The sequence below is a fragment of the Prunus mume genome, linkage group LG7 (genome assembly GCF_029339155.1).
Source record: "Prunus mume cultivar Tortuosa linkage group LG7, ASM2933915v1, whole genome shotgun sequence".
Lineage (NCBI taxonomy): Eukaryota > Viridiplantae > Streptophyta > Magnoliopsida > Rosales > Rosaceae > Prunus > Prunus mume.
Genome location: NC_142704.1, coordinates 183597 through 204703, shown reverse-complemented (window position 1 = coordinate 204703; position 21107 = coordinate 183597). Strand labels below are relative to the sequence as shown.

At 40.4% G+C, this 21107-nt stretch overlaps 1 non-coding gene across 1 annotated transcript; it reads right to left on the bottom strand.

Moving 5' to 3' along the window:
* Positions 1–20355: 20355 nt before the first annotated feature.
* On the bottom strand, positions 20356–20461 carry LOC148915139 (small nucleolar RNA R71). The gene has a single exon (XR_016122401.1). It is a non-coding gene; the product is annotated as a small nucleolar RNA R71 (small nucleolar RNA).
* Between the last annotated feature and the right edge of the window lie 646 nt (positions 20462–21107).

Genomic DNA, 21107 nt, shown 5'->3' with positions numbered 1-21107 from the left:
TTGAGTCCAAAACTTGGGGAACATCATAATATGGTGGGAGGAGTCATTTGGTGGGTTTTGAGTGAAATCCAATGCCTAAACTATACCCAACCAACCTCCATTTCTAAGAACTCGTACAGAAACACTTGATTGTCCGATTTCAAGGACTAATCGACATGGGATTGAGTCCAAAACTTGGGGAACAATATGGTTGGAGGAGTCATTTGGTGGGTTTTGAGTGAAATCCATTGCCTAAAACTATGCAATACCAACTCCATTTCATAAATAACCATTACAAACCTGAATTGTCGATTCATGGACTAATCGATATAGGATTGATTCCAAAACAGGGAACATCAAATATCGTGGGAGAGTCATTTGGTGGGTTTTGAGTGAAATCCAATGCCTAAAACTATGCAATCCACCAACCACTCCATTTCGGAACCAACCGTACGACCACAGGCTGTCGATTTCAAGACTAATTGAAATGGGATTGAGTCAAAACAGGAAACACCATAATATGTTGGGAGAGTCATTTGGTGGGTTTGAGTGAAATCAATGCCTAAAACTATGCAATGCACCACCACTCCATTTCTAAGAACTTCATTAGAAACCTGAATGTCCGATTTCATGGACTAATCGATATGGGATTGAGTCAACTTGGGAACAATATGGTTGGAGTCATTTGGTGGCTTTTGAGTGAATCCATTGCCTAAAACTATACAGCGCCAACCTCAATTTATAAAGAACTTCATACAAACCTGGTTGTCGATTTCATGACTAATCGATGGGATTGAGTCAAAACTTGGGAACATCATAATATGGTGGGAGGAGTCATTTGGTGGGTTTTGAGTGAAATCCAATGCCTAAAACTATGCAATGCACCAAACACTCCATTTTAAACGAGCTTGTCGACCACTGAATAGTCCGATTTCAAGGACTAATCGATATGGGATTGAGTCCAAAACTTGGGGAACATCATAATATGGTGGGAGGAGTCATTTGGTGGGTTTGAGTGAAATCCAATGCCTAAACTGCAATGCACCAACCACTCCATTTCATAAGAACTTACAAACTTGAGATTGTCAGATTTCATGGACTAATCGACATGGGATTGAGTGAAAACTTGGGAACAATAATATGGAGGAGTCATTTGGTGGGTTTGGTGTGAAATCCAATGCCTAAAACTATGCAACGCACCAACCACTCCATTTCATAAAGAACTTCGTACAAACCTGAATTGTCCGATTTCATGGACTAATCGATATGGGATTGAGTCCAAAACTTGGGGAACATCATAATATGGTGGGAGGAGTCATTTGGTGGGTTTGGTGAAATCAAGCTAAAACTATGTGTGCCAAACTCCATTTAGAGCGAACAAATGCGACCTGAATGTCCGATTTCAAGGACTAATCGATATGGGATTGAGTCCAAAACTTGGGGAACATCATAATATGGTGGGAGGAGTCATTTGGTGGGTTTTAGTGGAAATCAATGCCTAAAACTATGCAATGCACCAACCACTCCATTTCATAAAGAACTCCGTACAAACTGAATTGTCCGATTTCATGGACTAATCGATATGGGATTGAGTCCAAAACTTGGGGAACATCATAATATGGTGGGAGGAGTCATTTGGTGGGTTTTGAGTGAAATCCAATGCCTAAAACTATGCAATGCACCAACCACTCCATTTAGAGCGAGCTTAATACATTACAGATTGTCGATTTCAGGACTAATCGATATGGAATTGAGTCCAAAACTTGGGGAACATCATAATATGGTGGGAGGAGTCATTTGGTGGGTTTGGTGAAATCCAATGCCTAAAACTATGCAATGCACCAACCACTCCATTTGAGCGAGCTTGTCTGACCACTGAATAGTCCGATTTCAACGACTTATCGATATGGGATTGAGTCCAAAGTTGGGGAACATCATAATATGGTGGGAGGAGCCATTTATTGGGTTTTGAGTGAAATCAATGCCTAAAACTATGCAATGCAACCACTCCATTTCAATAACTGAACTGTCTGACTGAATTGTCCGATTTCATGGACTAATCGATATGGGATTGAGTCCAAAACTTGGGGAACATCATAATATGGTGGGAGGAGTCATTTGGTGGGTTTGGAGTGAAATCCAATGCCTAAAACTATGCAATGCACCAACCACTCCATTTCATAAAGAACTTCGTACAAACCTGAAATGTCCGATTTCATGGACTAATCGATATGGGATTGAGTCCAAAACTTGGGGAACATCATAATATGGTGGGAGGAGTCATTTAGCGGGTTTTGAGTGAAATCCAATGCCTAAAACTATGCAATCCACCACTCCATTTCAAAGCGACCTTATGACCACAGTTGTCGATTTCAAGGACTAATCGAAATGGGATTGAGTCCAAACTTGGGGCACGATAATGGTGGGAGGAGTCATTTGGTGGGTTTAGGTGAAATCAATAAAACTAAGCAATGCACAAACCACTCCATTTATTACTTGAACCGTTTGACTGAATTGTCCATTTCATGGACTAATCGATGTGGATTGAGTCAGCTGGGGAACATCATAATCGATTGGGAGGAGTCATTTGGTGGGTTTAGTGAAATCAATGCCTAAAACTATCAGTCCAATATCTCCATTTAGAAGCGAACTTGTCGACCACAATTGTCCGATTTCAAAGACTAATTGAAATGGGATTGAGTCAAAACTTAGGAAACACCATAATATGTTGGGAAGAGTCATTTGGTGGGTTTGGTGAAATCAATACCTAAAACTATACAATACCAACCACACACCATTTCCTAAAGAACCGTACAAACACAGTTGTCAGATTTCATGGACTAATCGATATGGGATTGAGTCGAAAACTTGGGGAACAATATGGTTGGAGGAGTCATTTGGTGGGTTTTGAGTGAAATCCAATGCCTAAAACTATGCAATGCACCAACCACTCCATTTCATAAAGAACTTCGTACAAACTGGAATGTCCGATTTCATGGACTAATCGATATGGGATTGAGTCCAAAACTTGGGGAACATCATAATATGGTGGGAGGAGTCATTTGGTGGGTTTGAGTGAAATCCAATGCCTAAAACTATGTAATGCCAAACACTCCATTTAGAGAGCTTGCGTGACCACGAATAGTCGATTTCAGGACTAATCGATATGGGACTGAGTCAAAACTTGGGAACATCATAATATGGTGGGAGGAGTCATTGGGTTTGTTTGGTGAAATCAATGCCTAAAACTATGCAATCCACTGACTCCATCTCGAATGAACGAGCGACCACAGATTGTCCGATTTCAGGATTAATCGATATGGGATTGAGTCAAAACTTGGGAACAATATGGTGGAGTCATTTGGTGTGAGTTTGGTGAAATCCATTGCCTAAAACTATGCAATGCACCAACCATTCTATTGAGCGATCTTAAATGCGACCACTGAATTGTCCGTTTCAAGGACTAATCGATATGGGATTGAGTCCAAAACTTTGGGAACATCATAATATGGTGGGAGGAGTCATTTGGTGGGTTTTGAGTGAAATCCAATGCCTAAAACTATGCAATGCCAACCACTCCATTTCAGAGCGAACCGTCACGATACTGAATAGTCCGATTTCAGGACTTATTGATATGGAATTGAGTCAAAGTTGGGAACATCATAATATGGTGGGAGCCATTTATTGGGTTTTGGTGAAATCCAATGCCTAAAACTATGCAATACAACCTCCATTTCATCTGCGAACCGTCGACACAGATTGTCCGATTTCATGGACTAATCGATATGGGATCGAGTCCAAAACTTGGGGAACACCATAATGTGGTGCGAGGAGTTATTTGGCGGGTTTTGAGTGAAATCCAATGCCTAAAACTATGCAATCCACCAACCACTCCATTTGAGAATGAACTTCGTACGATCCTGAATTGTCCGATTTCAAGGACTAATCGAAATGGGATTGAGTCCAAAACTTGAGAAACATAATATGGTGGAGTCATTTGGTGGGTTTTGAGTGAAATCCAATGCCTAAAACTATGCAATCCACCAACCACTCCATTTCAGAACGAACTTCGTACGACCCTGAATTGTCCGATTTCAAAGACTAATTGAAATGGAATTGAGTCGCAAACTTGGGAAACACCATAATATGGTGGGAGGAGTCATTTGGTGGGTTTTGAGTGAAATCCAATGCCTAAAACTATGCAATCCACCAACGACTCCATCTCAGAATGAACTTCGTACGACCCTGAATTGTCCGATTTCAAGGATTAATCGATATGGGATTGAGTCCAAAACTTGGGGAACAATATGGTCGGAGGAGTCATTTGGTGGGTTTTGAGTGAAATCCATTGCCTAAAACTATGCAATGCACCAACCATTCTATTTCAGAACGAACTTCGTACGACCCTGAATTGTCCGATTTCAAGGACTAATCGATATGGGATTGAGTCCAAAAATTGGGGAACATCATAATATGGTGGGAGGAGTCATTTGGTGGGTTTTGAGTGAAATCCAATGCCTAAAACTATGCACAATGCACCAACCACTCCATTTGAGCAGGCCGTACATTTGAATAGTCCGATTCAGGACTTATCGATATGGGATTGAGGCCAAAAGTTGGGAACATGATAATATGGTGGGAGCCATTTGTTGGGTTTTGGTGAAATCCAATGCCTAAAACTCGCAATGCACCAACCCTCCATTTCATGCGAACTTCGTGACCTGAATTGTCGATTTCATGGACTAATCGATATGGGATTGAGTCCAAAACTTGAGGAACATCATAATGTGGTGGGAGGAGTTATTTGACGGGTTTTGAGTGAAATCCAATGCCTAAAACTATGCAGTCCACCAACCACTCCATTTGAGAATGAACCCGTACGATCCAGAATTGTCGATTTCAGGACTAATCGAAATGGATGGAGTCAAAACAGAAACACCATAATATGGTCGGAGGAGTCATTTGGTGGGTTTTGAGTGAAATCCAATGCCTAAAACTATGCAATCCACCCACCACTCCATTTTAGAACGAACTTCGTACGACCACAGATTGTCGATTTCAAGGACTAATTGAAATGGGATTGAGTCAAAACTTGGGAAACACCATAATATGTTGGAAGGAGTCATTTGGTGGGTTTTGAGTGAAATCCAATGCCTAAAACATACAATGCACCAACCACTCCATTTCTAAAGAACCGTACAAACTGAATTGTCCGATTTCATGGACTAATCGATATGGGATTGAGTCCAAAACTTGGGAACATCAATATGGTTGGAGGAGTCATTTGGTAGCTTTGAGTGAAATCATACCTAAAACTATGCAATGCCCAACCCTCCATTTCATAAGAACTCGTACAAACTGAATTGTCCGATTTCATGGACTAATCGATATGGGATTGAGTCCAAAACTTGGGGAACATCATAATACGGTGGGAGGAGTCATTTGGTGGGTTTTGAGTGAAATCCAATGACTAAAACTATGCAATCCACCAACCACTCCATTTGAGCAGAAATGCAGTGATGTCGATTTCAAGACTAATTGAAATGAGATTGAGTCCAAAAATTGGGAAACACCATAATATGTTGGGAGGAGTCATTTGGTGGGTTTTGAGTGAAATCCAATGCCTAAAACTATGCAATGCACCAACCACTCCATTTCCTAAAGAACTTCGTACAAACCTGAATTGTCCGATTTCATGGACTAATCGATATGGGATTGAGTCGAAAACTTGGGGAACAATATGGTTGGAGGAGTCATTTGGTGGCTTTTGTGTGAAATCCATTGCCTAAAACTATGCAATGCACCAACCACTCCAATTCATAGCGAACTTCGTTTGACTGAATTGTCCGATTCATGGACTAATCGATATGGGATTGAGTCCAAAACTTGAGAACATCATAATATGGTGGGAGGAGTCATTTGGTGGGTTTTGAGTGAAATCCAATGCCTAAAACTATGCAATCCACCAACGACTCCATCTCAGAATGAACTTAATGCGACCACAGATTGTCGATTTCAGGATTAATCGATATAGGATTGAGTTAAAACTTGAGGAACAATATGGTTGGAGGAGTCATTTGGTGGGTTTAGTGAAATCAATGCCTAAAACTATGCAATGCTAACCACTCCATTTCCTAAAGAACTTCAATACAAACACAATTGTCCGATTTCATGGTATCGACATGGGATTGAGTCAAAACTTGGGAACAATATGGTTGGAGGTGTCATTTGGTAGCTTTTGAGTGAAATCCATTGCCTAAAACTATGCAATGCAACCACTCCATTTCATAAATAACCATTACAAACAGATTGTCGATTTCATGGACTAATCGATGGGATTGAGTCCAAAACTTGGGAACATCAAATATCGTGGGAGGAGTCATTTGGTGGGTTTGGTGAAATCAATGCCTAAAACTATGCAATGCCAAACACTCCATTTTAGAGCAGGCCAAATACGACCACGAATAGTCGATTTCAAGGACTAATCGATATGGGATGAGTCAAAACTTGGGAACATCATAATATGGTGGGAGGAGTCATTTGGTAGGTTTTGGTGAAATCAATGCCTAAAACTATAATCCACCTGACTCCATCTCGAATGAACTTGACGACCACTGAATTGTCCGATTCAAGGATTAATCGATATGGGATTGAGTCCAAACTTGGGAACAATATGGTCGGAGGGAGTCATTTGGTGGATTTAGTGAAATCCATTGCCTAAAACTATGCAATGCACCATTCCTATATTTGAGACGATCTTAAATAGACCGATTGTCCGATTTCAAGGACTAATCGATATGGGATTGAGTCCAAAAATTGGGGAACATCATAATATGGTGGGGGGAGTCATTTGGTGGGTTTTGAGTGAAATCCAATGCCTAAAACTATGCAATGCCAACAACCATTTCATAGAGCAGGCTTGTCGACCACTGAATAGTCCGATTTCAAGGACTTATTGATATGGAATTGAGTCCAAAAGTTGGGGAACATCATAATATGGTGGGAGGAGCCATTTATTGGGTTTTGAGTGAAATCCAATGCCTAAAACTATGCAATGCACCAACCACTCCATTTCATAGCGAACTTCGTACGACCTGAATTGTCCGATTTCATGGACTAATCGATATGGGATCGAGTCCAAAACTTGGGGAACATCATAATGTGGTGCGAGGAGTTATTTGGCGGGTTTTGAGTGAAATCCAATGCCTAAAACTATGCAATCCACCAACCACTCCATTTGAGAATGAACTTCGTACGATCTGGGTGTCGATTTCAGGACTAATCGAAATGGGATTGAGTCAAAACAGAAACACCATAATATGGTCGGAGAGTCATTTGGTGGGTTTGGTGAAATCAACGCCTAAAACTATACAATCCACCAACCACTCCATTTGAACGAACCGTCTGACCACTGGTGCCGATTTCAAGACTAATTGAAATGGGTTGAGTCAAAACTTGAAACACCATAATATAGTGGGAGGAGTCATTTGGTGGGTTTTAGGTGAAATCAATGCCTAAAACTATACAATGCACCAACCACTACATTTCCTAGAGAACCATTACAAACCTGAATTAATCGATGTCATGGACTAATCGATATGGGATTGAGTCGCAAACTTGGGGAACAATATGGTTGGAGGAGTCATTTGGTGGGTTTTGAGTGAAATCCATGCCTAAAACTATGCAATGCACCAACCACTCCATTTCCTAAAGAACTTCGTACAAACCTGAATTGTCCGATTTCATGGCCTATTCGACATGGGATTGAGTCGAAAACTTGGGGAACAATATGGTTGGAGGAGTAATTTGGTGGCTTTTGAGTGAAATCCATTGCCTAAAACTATGCAACGCACCAACCACTCCATTTCATAAAGAACTTCGTACAAACCCGAATTGTCCGATTTCATGGCCTATTCGACATGGGATTGAGTCGAAAACTTGGGGAACAATATGGTTGGAGGAGTCATTTGGTGGCTTTCGAGTGAAATCCATTGCCTAAAACTATGCAATGCACCAACCACTCCATTTCATAAATAACTTCGTACAAATATGAATTGTCCGATTTCATGGACTAATCGATGTGGGATTGAGTCCAAAACTTGGGGAACATCATAATACGGTGGGAGGAGCCATTTATTGGGTTTTGAGTGAAATCCAATACCTAAAACTATGCAATGCACCAACCACTCCATTTCGTAACGAACTTCGTATGACCTGAATTGTCCGATTTCATGGACTAATCGATATGGGATTGAGTCCAAAACTTGGAGAACATCATAATATGGTGGGAGGAGTCATTTGGTGGGTTTTGAGTGAAATCCAACGCCTAAAACTATGCAATGCACCAACCACTCCATTTCATAAAGAACTTCGTACAAATATGAATTGTCCGATTTCATGGACTAATCGATATAGGATTGAGTCCAAAACTTGGGGAACATCATAATATGGTGGGAGGAGTCATTTGGTGAGTTTGAGTAAATCAATGCCTAAAACTATGCAATCACCAACCACTCCATTTGAAGCGAATTTCGTGCTGACCTGAATCCATTTCAGGACTATTGATGGGATTGAGTCCAAACTTGGGAAACACCATAATATGGTGAGAGGAGTCATTTGGTGGGTTTTGAGTGAAATCCAATGCCTAAAACTAAGAAATCCACCAACCACTCCATTTCAAGCGAACTTCGTATGACCTGAATTGTCCGATTTCATGGACTAATCGATATGGGATTGAGTCCAAAACTTGGGGAACAATATGGTTGGAGGAGTCATTTGGTGGGTTTTGAGTGAAATCCAATGCCTAAAACTATGCAATGCACCAAACACTCCATTTTAGAACGAGCTTCGTACGACCCTGAATAGTCCGATTTCAGGACTAATCGATATGGATTGAGTCCAAAACTTGGGAACATCATAATGGTGGGAGAGTCATTTGGTGGGTTTTGGTGAAATCAATACCTAAAACTATACAATCACCAGCGACTCCATCTCGAAATGAACTTGTGCGACCACTGATTATCAGATTTCAGGATTGTCGATATGGATTGAGTCCAAAACTTGGGGAACAATATGGTAGGAGGAGTCATTTGGTGGGTTTTGAGTGAAATCCATTGCCTAAAACTATGCAATGCACCAACCATTCTATTTCAGAACGATCTTCGTACGACCCTGAATTGTCCGATTTCAAGGACTAATCGATATGGGATTGAGTCCAAGTTGAACATCATAATGGTGGGAGAGAGTCATTTGGTAGGTTTTAGAGAAATCAATGCCTAAAACTATGCAATACCAACCACTCCATTTGAGAACTAACTTAAATGCGATACGAATAGTCCATTTCAAGGACTTATCGATATGAATTGAGTCCAAAAGTTTAGAACATCATAATATGGTGGGAGGAGCCATTTATTGGGTTTGGGTGAAATCAATGCCTAAAACTATACAATACCAACCTCCATTTCTAAAGAACTTGGCCTGACTGATGCCGATTTCATGGCCTAACCACATGGGATGGATTGGTCAAAACTTGGGAACAATATGGTTGGAGGAGTCATTTGGTGGCTTTTGGTGAAATCCATTGCCTAAAACTAGCGCACCAACCCTCCATTTCATAAAGAACTTCGTACAAACCGGTGTCCGATTCATGGCCTAATCGACATGGGATTAGTCAAAACTTGGGAACAATATGGTTGGAGGAGTCATTTGGTGGCTTTGAGTGAAATCCATTGCCTAAAACTATGCAATAACCTCCATTTCATAAATAACCGTACAAACACAGATTGTCCGATTTGTGGACTAATCGATATAGGATTGAGTCAAAACTTGGGGAACATCATAATATGGTGGGAGGAGTCATTTGGTGGGTTTGAGTGAAATCCAATGCCTAAAACTATGCAATGCACCAACCACTCCATTTCATAACGAACTTCGTACAACCTGAATTGTCCGATTTCAAGGACTAATCGAAATAAGTTGAGTCAAAAGGGAACATCATAATATGGTGGGTGGAGTCATTTGGTGGGTTTTGAGTGAAATCAATGCCTAAAACTATACAATTACCAACCCTCCATTTCGAGCAGCCGTCGATACACTGATAATCACGTTCAGGACTTATCGATGGGATTGAGTACAAAACTTGGGAACATCATAATATGGTGGGAGGAGCCAGGTGGGTTTTGGTGAAATCAATCCTAAAACTATGCAATGCACCAACCACTCCATTTAAGTAACGAACTTAATCCGACTTTGAATTGTCGATTTCATGGACTAATCGATATGTTGAGTCCAAAACTTGGGGAACATCATAATATGGTGGGAGGAGTCATTTGGTGGGTTTTGAGTGAAATCCAACGCCTAAAACTATGCAATGCACCAACCACTCCATTTCATAAGAACTTATACAAATATAGATTGTCGATTTCATGGACTAATCGATATGGGATTGAGTCAAAACTTGGGAACATCATGTCTGGTGGGAGGAGTCATGTGTGGGTTTGGAGTGAAATCAATGCCTAAAACTATGCAATCCACCACTCCATTTGAGCAATTTGTATGACCACAGTTGTCCGATTTCAAGGACTAATCGAAATGGGATTGAGTCCAAAACTTGGGAAACACCATAATATGGTGGGAGGAGTCATTTGGTGGGTTTGGTGAAATCCAATGCCTAAAACTAAAATCCACCGACCATGTTTAAATGCTTGAACATTATGACTGAATTGTCTCGATTTCATGGCCTAATCGATATAGGATTGAGCAAAACTTGAGAACAATATGGTTGGAGGAGTCATTTGGTGGGTTTTGAGTGAAATCCATTGCCTAAAACTATGCAATGCACCAACCACTCCATTTCATAAAGAACTTCGTACAAACTGAATTGTCCGATTTCATGGACTAATCGATATGGGATTGAGTCAAAACATGGGAACAACAAAATATGGTGGGAGGTGTCATTTGGTGGGTTTGAGTGAAATCAATGCCTAAAACTATATAATGCGAACCTCCATTTTGAGAACCGATAAAATACAGATAGTCGATTTCAGGACTAATCGATATGGGATTAGTCAAAACTTGGGAACATCATAATATGGTGGGAGGAGTCATTTGGTGGGTTTGAGTGAAATCCAATGCCTAAAACTATACAATGCACCAACCTCCATTTCTAAAGAACTTTACAAACTGGATTGTCGATTTCTGGACTAATCGACATGGGATTGAGTGAAAACTTGAGAACAATATGGTTGGAGAGTCATTTGGTGGCTTTGGTGAAATCCATTGCCTAAAACTATACAATGCAAAACCATCCATTTCAATTTCGTACAAACTCAGATTGTCCGATTCATGGACTAATCGATATGGGATTGAGTCAAAACAGAACATCGAAATATCGTGGGAGGAGTCATTTGGTGGGTTTTGAGTGAAATCAATGCCTAAAACGTACTAAACCACTCCATTTAAATAGCGAACTTCGACCTGAATTGTCCGATTTAAGGACTAATCGAAATAGGATTGAGTCCAAAACTTGGGGAACATCATAATATGGTGGGTGGAGTCATTTGGTGGGTTTTGAATGAAATCCAATGCCTAAAACTATGCAATTCACCAACCACTCCATTTGACGAGCCCAATACGACCACGAATAATCGATTTCAGGACTTATCGATGTGGGATTGAGTACAAAACTTGGGAACATCATAATATGGTGGGAGGAGCCATTTGGTGGGTTTTGAGTGAAATCCAATGCCTAAAACTATGCAATGCACCAACCACTCCATTTCGTAACGAACTTCGTACGACCTGAATTGTCCGATTTCATGGACTAATCGATATGGGATTGAGTCCAAAACTTGGGGAACATCATAATATGGTGGGAGGAGTCATTTGGTGGGTTTTGAGTGAAATCAATCGCTAAAACTATGCAATGCACCAACCACTCCATTTCATGAAGAACTTCGTACAAATATGAATTGTCCAATTTCATGGACTAATCGATATGAGATTGAGTCCAAAACTTGGGGAACATCATAATATGGTGGGAGGAGTCATTTGGTGGGTTTGGGTGAAATCCAATGCCTAAAACTATACATCGCACCAACCCTCCATTTCATAACGAACTTCGTACGACCTGAATTGTCCGATTTCATGGACTAATTGATATGGGATTGAGTCCAAAACTTGGGGAACATCATAATATGGTGGGAGGAGTCATTTGGTGGGTTTGGTGTGAAATCCAATGCCTAAAACTATACAATGCCAACCTCCATTTCATAAAGAACTTCATACAAATATGTTGTCCGTTTCATGGACTAATCGACATGGGATTGAGTCAAAACCATCATAATATGGTGGGAGGAGTCATTTGGTGGGTCTTGAGTGAAATCCAATGCCTAAAACTATGCAATGCACCAACCACTCTATTTCATAAAGAACTTCATACAAATATGAATTGTCCGATTCATGGACTAATCGATATGGGATTGAGTCACAACTTCAGAACATCATAATATGGTGGGAGGAGCCATTTGGTGGGTTTAAGTGAAATCAATGCCTAAAACTATGCAATCACCAACCTCCATTTGAGCAGACTTAAGTGCGATCTGAGATTGTCAGATTTCAAGACTAATCAAAATGGGTTGAGTCCAAACTGAAAACACCATAATATGGTGGGAGGAGTCATTTGGTGGGTTTTGGGTGAAATCCAATGCCTAAAACTATGCAATGCACCAACCACTCCATTTTAGAACGAGGTTCGTACGACCCTGAATAGTCTGATTCCAAGGACTAATCGATATAGGACTGAGTCCAAAACTTGGGGAACATCATAATATCGTGGGAGGAGTCGTTTTGTGAGTTTTGGGTGAAATCCAATGCCTAAAACTAAGCAATGCAAACCACTCCCATAAAGCGAACTTAATAAACTGAATTGTCCGATTTCATGGACTAATCGATATGGGATTGAGTCCAAAACTTGGGGAACATCATAATATGGTGGGAGGAGTCATTTGGTGGGTTTTGAGTGAAATCCAATGCCTAAAACAAGCAATGCCAACCACTCCATTTACGTAAGCGAACCTGTGACACAGATTATCCGATTCGTGGACTAATCGATATGGGATTGAGTCCAAAACTTGGGAACATCATAATATGGTGGAGTCATTTGGTAGGTTTTGAGTGAAATCAATGCTAAAATAAAATCCACTAACCCTCTCCATTTTGAGCGAACCAATGCGACCTTGAATTGTCCGATTTCAAGGACTAATCGAAATGGGATTGAGTCCAAAACTTGGGAAACACCATAATATGGTGGGAGGAGTCATTTGGTGGGTTTTGAGTGAAATCCAATGCCTAAAACTATGCAATCCACCCACGACTCCATCTCGGATTGAACGTGCGATACTGAATTGTCGATTTCAAGGATTAATCGATATAGGATTGAGTCAAAACTTAGGAACAATATGGTCGGAGAGTCATTTGGTGGGTTTAGGTGAAATCAATGCCTAAAACTATGCAATGCACTGACTCCATCTCAGAACAAACTTGAAGACACAGATTGTCCGATTTCAAGGACTAATCGATATGGGATTGAGTCCAAAACTTGGGGAACAATATGGTTGGAGGAGTCATTTGGTGGGTTTTGAGTGAAATCCATTGCCTAAAACTATGCAATGCACCAACCACTCCATTTCATAAGAACTTCGTACAAACCTGAATTGTCCGATTTCATGGACTAATCGATATGGGATTGAGTCCAAAACTTGGGGAACATCATAATATGGTGGGAGGAGTCATTTGGTGGGTTTGGGTGAAATCCAATGCCTAAAACTATGCAATGCACCAACCACTCCATTTCATGAAGAACTTCGTACAAATATTAATTGTCCAATTTCATGGACTAATCGATATGGGATTGAGTCCAAAACTTGGGAAACATCATAATATGGTGCGAGGAGCCATTTGGTGGGTTTTGAGTGAAATCCAATGCCTAAAACTTTGCAATCCACCCACGACTCCATCTCAGTTGAACCCGTGCGACCACTGAATTGTCCGATTTCAAGTTAATCGATATGGGATTGAGTCAAAACTTGGGAATAATATGGTGGAGAGTCATTTGGTGGGTTTTGAGTGAAATCAATGCCTAAAACTACAATGCACCATGACTTCCTAGGCAAAACCGTAAGACCTGAATTGTCCGATTTCAAGGACTAATCGATATGGGATTGAGTCCAAAACTTGGGGAACATCATAATATGGTGGGAGGAGTCATTTGGTGGGTTTTGAAATCCAATGCCTAAAACTATGCAATGCAACAACCACCCCATTTCATAAAGAACTTCGTGCGAACCTGAATTGTCCAATTTCATGGACCAATCGATATGGTTGAGTCAAAACTTATGGAACATCATAATATGGTGGGAGGAGTCATTTGGTTTGTGTGGAGTAAAATCCAATGGCTAAAACTATGCAATGCACCAACTACTCCATTTCAAAAGAACATACTTGAACTTTAGATTGTATGATTTCATGGACTAATCGATATGGAATTGAATCCAAAACTTGGGGAACATCATAATATGGTGGGAGGAGTCATTTGGTTTGTTTTGAGTGAAATCCAATGCCTAAAACTATGCAATGCACAACCACGCATTTCGAAGCGAACTTACGACCACGAATTATCGATTTCATGGACTAATCGATATGGGATTGAGTCCAAAACTTGGGGAACATCATAATATGGTGGGAGGAGTCATTTGATGGGTTTTGAGTGAAATCCAATGGCTAAAACTATGCAATGGACCAACCACTCCTTTTCATAATGAACTTATGAACACAGATTGTCCGATTTCATGGACTAATCGATATGCGATTGAGTCCAAAACTTGGGAACATCTAATATGGTGGGAGGAGTCATTTGTAGGTTTGAGTGAAATCCAATGTCTAAAACTACAATGCAACAACCACCCCATTTCATGAGAACCGTGCAGACCTGGTTGTCCAACTTCATGGACCAATCGATATGGAATTGAGTCCAAAACTTGGGGAACATCATAATATGGTGGGAGGAGTCATTTGGTTTGTTTTGAGTAATCCAATGCCTAAAACTATGCAATGCACCAACGCCATTCAGAACGAGCAACTTCGTCGATACGACTCCCGAATTGTCCGATTTCATGGACTAGTCGATATGGGATTGAGTCAAAACAAACATCAAATATGGTGGGAGGAGTCATTTGATGGGTTTTGAGTGAAATCCAGTGGCTAAAACTATGCAATGGACCAACCACTCCTTTTCATAGTGAACTTACTTGAACTGAATTGTCCAGATTTCATGGACTAATCGATATGCGATTGAGTCCAAAACTTGGGGAACATCATAATATGGTGGGAGGAGTCATTTGGTGGGTTTTGAGTGAAATCCAATGCCTAAAACTATGCAATGCAACAACCACCCCATTTCATAAAGAACTTTGTGCGAACCTGAATTGTCCAATTTCATGGACCAATCGATATGGAATTGAGTCCAAAACTTGGGGAACTTCATAATATGGTGGGAGGAGTCATTTGGTTTGTGTTGAGTGAAATCCAACGGCTAAAACTATGCAATGCACCAACCACTCCTTTTCAAAAAGAACATACTTCAACCTGAATTGTATGATTTCATGGACTAATCGATATGGATTGAATCCAAAACTTGGGGAACATCATAATATGGTGGGAGGAGTCATTTGGTGTGTTTTGAGTGAAATCCAATTCCTAAAACTATGCAATCCACTAACCACTCCATCTCATAACGAACTTCGTACGACCCCTGAATTGTCCGATTTCAAGGACTAATCGATATGGGATTGAGTCCAAAACTTAGGGAACATCATAATATGGTGGGAGGAGTCATTTGGTGGGTTTTGAGTGAAATCCAATGCCTAAAACTATGCAATGCAACAACCACCCATTTCATAAAGAACTTCGTACGAACCTGAATTGTCCAATTTCATGGACCAATCGATATGGAATTGAGTCCAAAACTTGGGGAGCATCATAATATGGTGGGAGGAGTCATTTGGTTTGTGTTGAGTAAAATCCAATGGCTAAAACTATGCAATGCACCAACCCCTCCTTTTCAAAAAGAACATACTTCAACCAATTGTGATTTCATGGACTAATGAGGCGATATGGAATTGAATCCAAAACTTGGGGAACATCATAATATGGTGTGGAGGAGTCATTTGTGGGTCCATTTTGAGTGAAACCAATGCCTAAAACTATGCAATGCACCAACCACTCCATTTCTTAAACGAACTCGTACTTGACCTGAATTGTGATTTCATGGACTAATCGATATGGGATTGAGTGCAAAACTTGGGGAACATCATACTATGGTGGGAGGAGTCATTTGGTGGGTTTTGAGAAATGTATTAAAATCCAATGGACCAACTACCTTTTCATAATACTTATCGAACCTGAATGCATTTCATGTACGATGGCATTGACCAAAACTGGGAACCATACGCGGTGGGAGGAGTCATTTGGTAGGTTTTGAGGAAAAAGTCTAAAACTGCAATGCACCAACCACTCCATTTGTAACGACGTCGTACATGAATTATCCAATTTCATTGACTAATCGATATGCGATAGATTCCAAAACTTGGGGAACATCATAATATGGTGGGAGGAGTCATTTGGTGGGTTTTGAGTGAAATCCAATGGCTAAAACTATGCAATGTACCAACCACTCCATATCATAAAGAACTTCCTCGAACGAACCTGAATTGTCCAATTTCATGGACTAATCGATGTGCGATTGAGTCCAAAACTTGGGGAACATCATAATATGGTGGGAGGAGGAGTTGCTTGGAGTGTTGAATCCACATGAAATCGACTAAAACCTAAACACCAATGCAACCTCCATTTCTAAAGAACTTCGTGCGAACCAATTGTCCAATTTCATGGACTAATCGATATGGAATTGAGTCCAAAACTTGGGGAACATCATAATATGGTGGGAGGAGTCATTTGGTTTGTTTTGAGTGAAATCCAATGCCTAAAACTATGCAATGCACCAACCACGCCATTTCGAACGAACTTCGTACGACCCTGAATTGTCCGATTTCATGGACTAATCGATATGGGATTGAGTCCAAAACTTGGGGAACATCATAATATGGTGGGAGGAGTCATTTGATGGGTTTTGAGTGAAATCCAATGGCTAAAACTATGCAATGGACCAACCACTCCTTTTCATAATGAACTTACTTAACCTGAATTGTCCGATTTCATGGACTAATCGATATGCGATTGAGTCCAAAACTTGGGGAACATCATAATATGGTGGGAGGAGTCATTTGGTGGGTTTTGAGTGAAATCCAATGTCTAAAACTATGCAATGCAACAACCACCCCATTTCATAAAGAACTTCGTGCGAACCTGAATTGTCCAATTTCATGGACCAATCGATATGGAATTGAGTCCAAAACTTGGGGAACATCATAATATGGTGGGAGGAGTCATTTGGTTTGTGTTGAGTGAAATCCAACGGCTAAAACTATGCAATGCACCAACCACTCCTTTTCAAAAAGAACATACTTCGAACCTGAATTGTATGATTTCATGGACTAATCGATATGGAATTGAATCCAAAACTTGGGGAACATCATAATATGGTGGGAGGAGTCATTTGGTGTGTGTTGAGTGAAATCCAATTCCTAAAACTATGCAATCCACTAACCACTCCATCTCAGAACGAACTTACGACCCTGAATTGTCCGATTTCAAGACTAATCGATATGGGATTGAGTCCAAAACTTGGGGAACATCATAATATGGTGGGAGGAGTCATTTGGTGGGTTTTGATAAGGTCATAATTTCACACATTTGCATGCCTTCTTTGCTTAGTAATTTTGTTTAGCTTCTCTTTATTTTGAGTCTCTTACCTATGTTTGTGTGTTTTGTAGGTTAAGACAGCAAGAGATCACATTTGATGCAATCCATGCTTGTTAAGGGCTGATTGGGATAAGAGGAATATGGGCTTAAAGACAAACCCAATTTGGGCCACACTCCTTGTCAGTCTAGTTTCGTAGGTCATCTTGTAGGCCTCATTTCAGCAACATACACAGGTCGGATGAGGAGACATCCTTGATAGAAGTTGTTCCAATGGGTGTCTATTATAACATATCCAGATTTCAGCCCAATTGGATAAATCTAAGCCTTAGCACGTCAAAGACTGAACCAAGGTCACAGAAATGTCATGATTGGCTGCCATCACATCTACATCCCTAGAGCCATGTGCTCAGCATGGGCAGCCATACATGGGAGTCAAATCAGCTCAGGAACTCAGAAAGATGAACAAAAGTCAAGCTTTCCATAAAGACACCATACCAAAGCATGGGCAGCTGGAGCAAGTGGTAGCATGGGCAGAAGGCAGAAGGGAGCAGTTGGGAGCAGCTAAGAGAGGTGTGCTTCACCAGCCAAAGGGGAGGACGAAATTTCTCTCTATAAATAGAGAGCTGCTCACTCATTCAAGGGAGATAGGCAGACACACACATTCACTTCATCCATTACTCTCAAACACACATTCAGATTCACCACAAAGAGAGAAGAGATTTCGAGCAGTGTCCCAGGAATTCCTTGCCATCATCTAGTTCTTCTCCTCTCTTTATCCTATCTATGTATTTCTTATTTTATGTACTCATAGTTATGTCTAACTAACTCCATTTAGTTAGGGCTTAGGATGAAGCCCTAGTCATGAATATTCAATGTTATGGATGATTTTATAGTTAATTGATTTCCTTGCTTTCATTACCAAGTTGTTAATCTCTAGTTTATTATGTGCTTGATGTATGTTTTCTTGGAGTAGCTAACTAAGATTTTATGCATCTAGCACAGGTTGGGAAGGGTTTAGATTCACCACCCTACTCTCCTTTCACAAGCAACATATGAATGGCCTAAGAATCATTCAAGGGTTAATAACCATAGGTTGACTAGGACAGATACCATGTTCTAGGACTTGTGTGATTATCATATTCTCAAGGAGCTTAATGACTCTTGTATGCTTTATTCTAAGTAGATACCATGCTTAGGTTGCATATTAGAGATCACGTGTTGTGTAGATACCATGCATAATCACATGCCTTAGGAGAATCATGCATCCCGCACTCCTAGATACCATAGGCTTGTATGATAATCTATTGTTGATGAAGCTTGAGTCAATTTCTATGCATTCATAACTTGATAGGAAGACTAGTGGTAGATTCCAAGGCTTTAACACCTCTCAATCTTTGTTTCACAACTTTTAATTGCAAGCGCAGTGTTTACTTTGAGCACTTTCATTTCACGCTCTTCTTTTCATTTCAACAACAAAACCCCCATTTCGAAAGTGGTGTGTGCTAGGATTCTGTCCTAGACCTTGAGTAATTAGCAAGAGGCATTGTTGAATTTGACCTTGCCTTTAGCTAGTTAGTCAGTTTCTTTGTTCTATGTTTTTCCAGCATTCTAAGTAATTTAACTTGGAACCAAGTTACCATTCTCTGTGGGATCGACCTGTATTTACATAAGCTATACTATAAACGGTTCGTGCACTTGCGAGAATTAAAGTTGCTGTTTTTAATAACTCATTTTAGTTGTTAGGAATTGAAGCAACAAGTTTTTTACGCCGCCACAATGTCGGGAACCGTGCGTTGGTGCTATAGTTAGATTACTTTGATTGTTTTGTTTTTGTTTGTTTCATTTGTTTCTTTTCGCTGGTTTTTCTTTAGTATTCAGTTTTTGTATTTAGTTATTATCTCCATTGAAAGCACTGAATTGAGTTCCTTGGTGTGTGCATGTCCGAATCGACCAGAGCAAAAAAGTTCACCTGAGCCACTTTCACCAAGAACCGCTCTTTACGTCGGTACGTTTAAGGAGGAATTATAGTTCTTCAAGCGATTCTAAAAGTTCCGAATCTGAAGGTTCAAGCACGATGGCAGAGATTCCGAACAACAACAATAATGTTGAAGGAGGTGGTAATGCACTTGTTGTCCAACCTCGGAAACCTCGTGAGTTTTCCATTCCCAAAGTCACCGATCAACCTTCGTGCATCGTCTATCCTCAACTCACAGTTGACATGTGTTTGAGCTTAAAAGTGGTATGATTCATCTTCTTCCAACTTATTATGGTAATACCACAGAGGATCCTTACATGCATATTAAGCAATTCTTTGAAATATGTGCTACGATCAAAATTCATGGCCTTGATGATGAGCAGATTAAGATGAGGCTATTCCATTCAGCTTTAAAAGATAAAGCTAAGTCTTGGTTATACTCTTTGCCTAATGCTTCAATTCATGCTTGGGAAGAGCTTTCTAATAAGTTTTTGCAGAAATTCTTTCCGGCTCAAAAGACTAACAAGATTAGAAAGGAAATCCTTGGTTTCCACAGAAGGAAGGAGAAGCTTTTCATGAATGTTGGGAGAGGTACAAGGAGATGATAAGTTCTTGCCCACACCACAACATAGAGAGTTGGATGCAAATGCAATCTTTCTATGAAGGTTTGCTTGATTCCGAAAGGATGATGGTAGATGCAACAAGTGGAGAAGGACTGATGAACAAAACAGCAGAGGAGGCTTTTACTCTCTTTGAATCCTTGAGTGCTAACTCTCAACAATGGAGCCACAATAAAGGAAGAGAGCTCCTATGAAAGCTGTGGTCTCTGAGGTAAGTACTAATAATGAGATTGCTGCAAAACTTGATGTTATGTGTTCTTTGCTTCAACAGGCGGTGGCTGGCCCTCTAGGAAACAAAGTAGAAGTTCAAGACCAATCTTTGCAGAGCACATGCTAGAACAAGCAAATGCCCTTCAAGCAAGGAATCCTAATAATGATCCTTACTCAAACACGTGCAATCCGGTGGAGAAATCATCCTAATTTCAAGTGGAGCAATAACTCAAATGTGCAACAATCTCAAGGACCTGCCCAGGATTTCAAATACAACAAGGCAATTCCAGCAAGCTCCCCAACAAGTGCAAGAGCAAAGGGGTGATCAAATGGGAGAATTGCAAGACATGTTCAAGAAGTTCATGGGGCAACAGATGCAAACCAATCAGAATCTTCAAATGTGAACAAACTAGAAGTGCAAGTTGGGCAGATTGCATCCTCCGCGA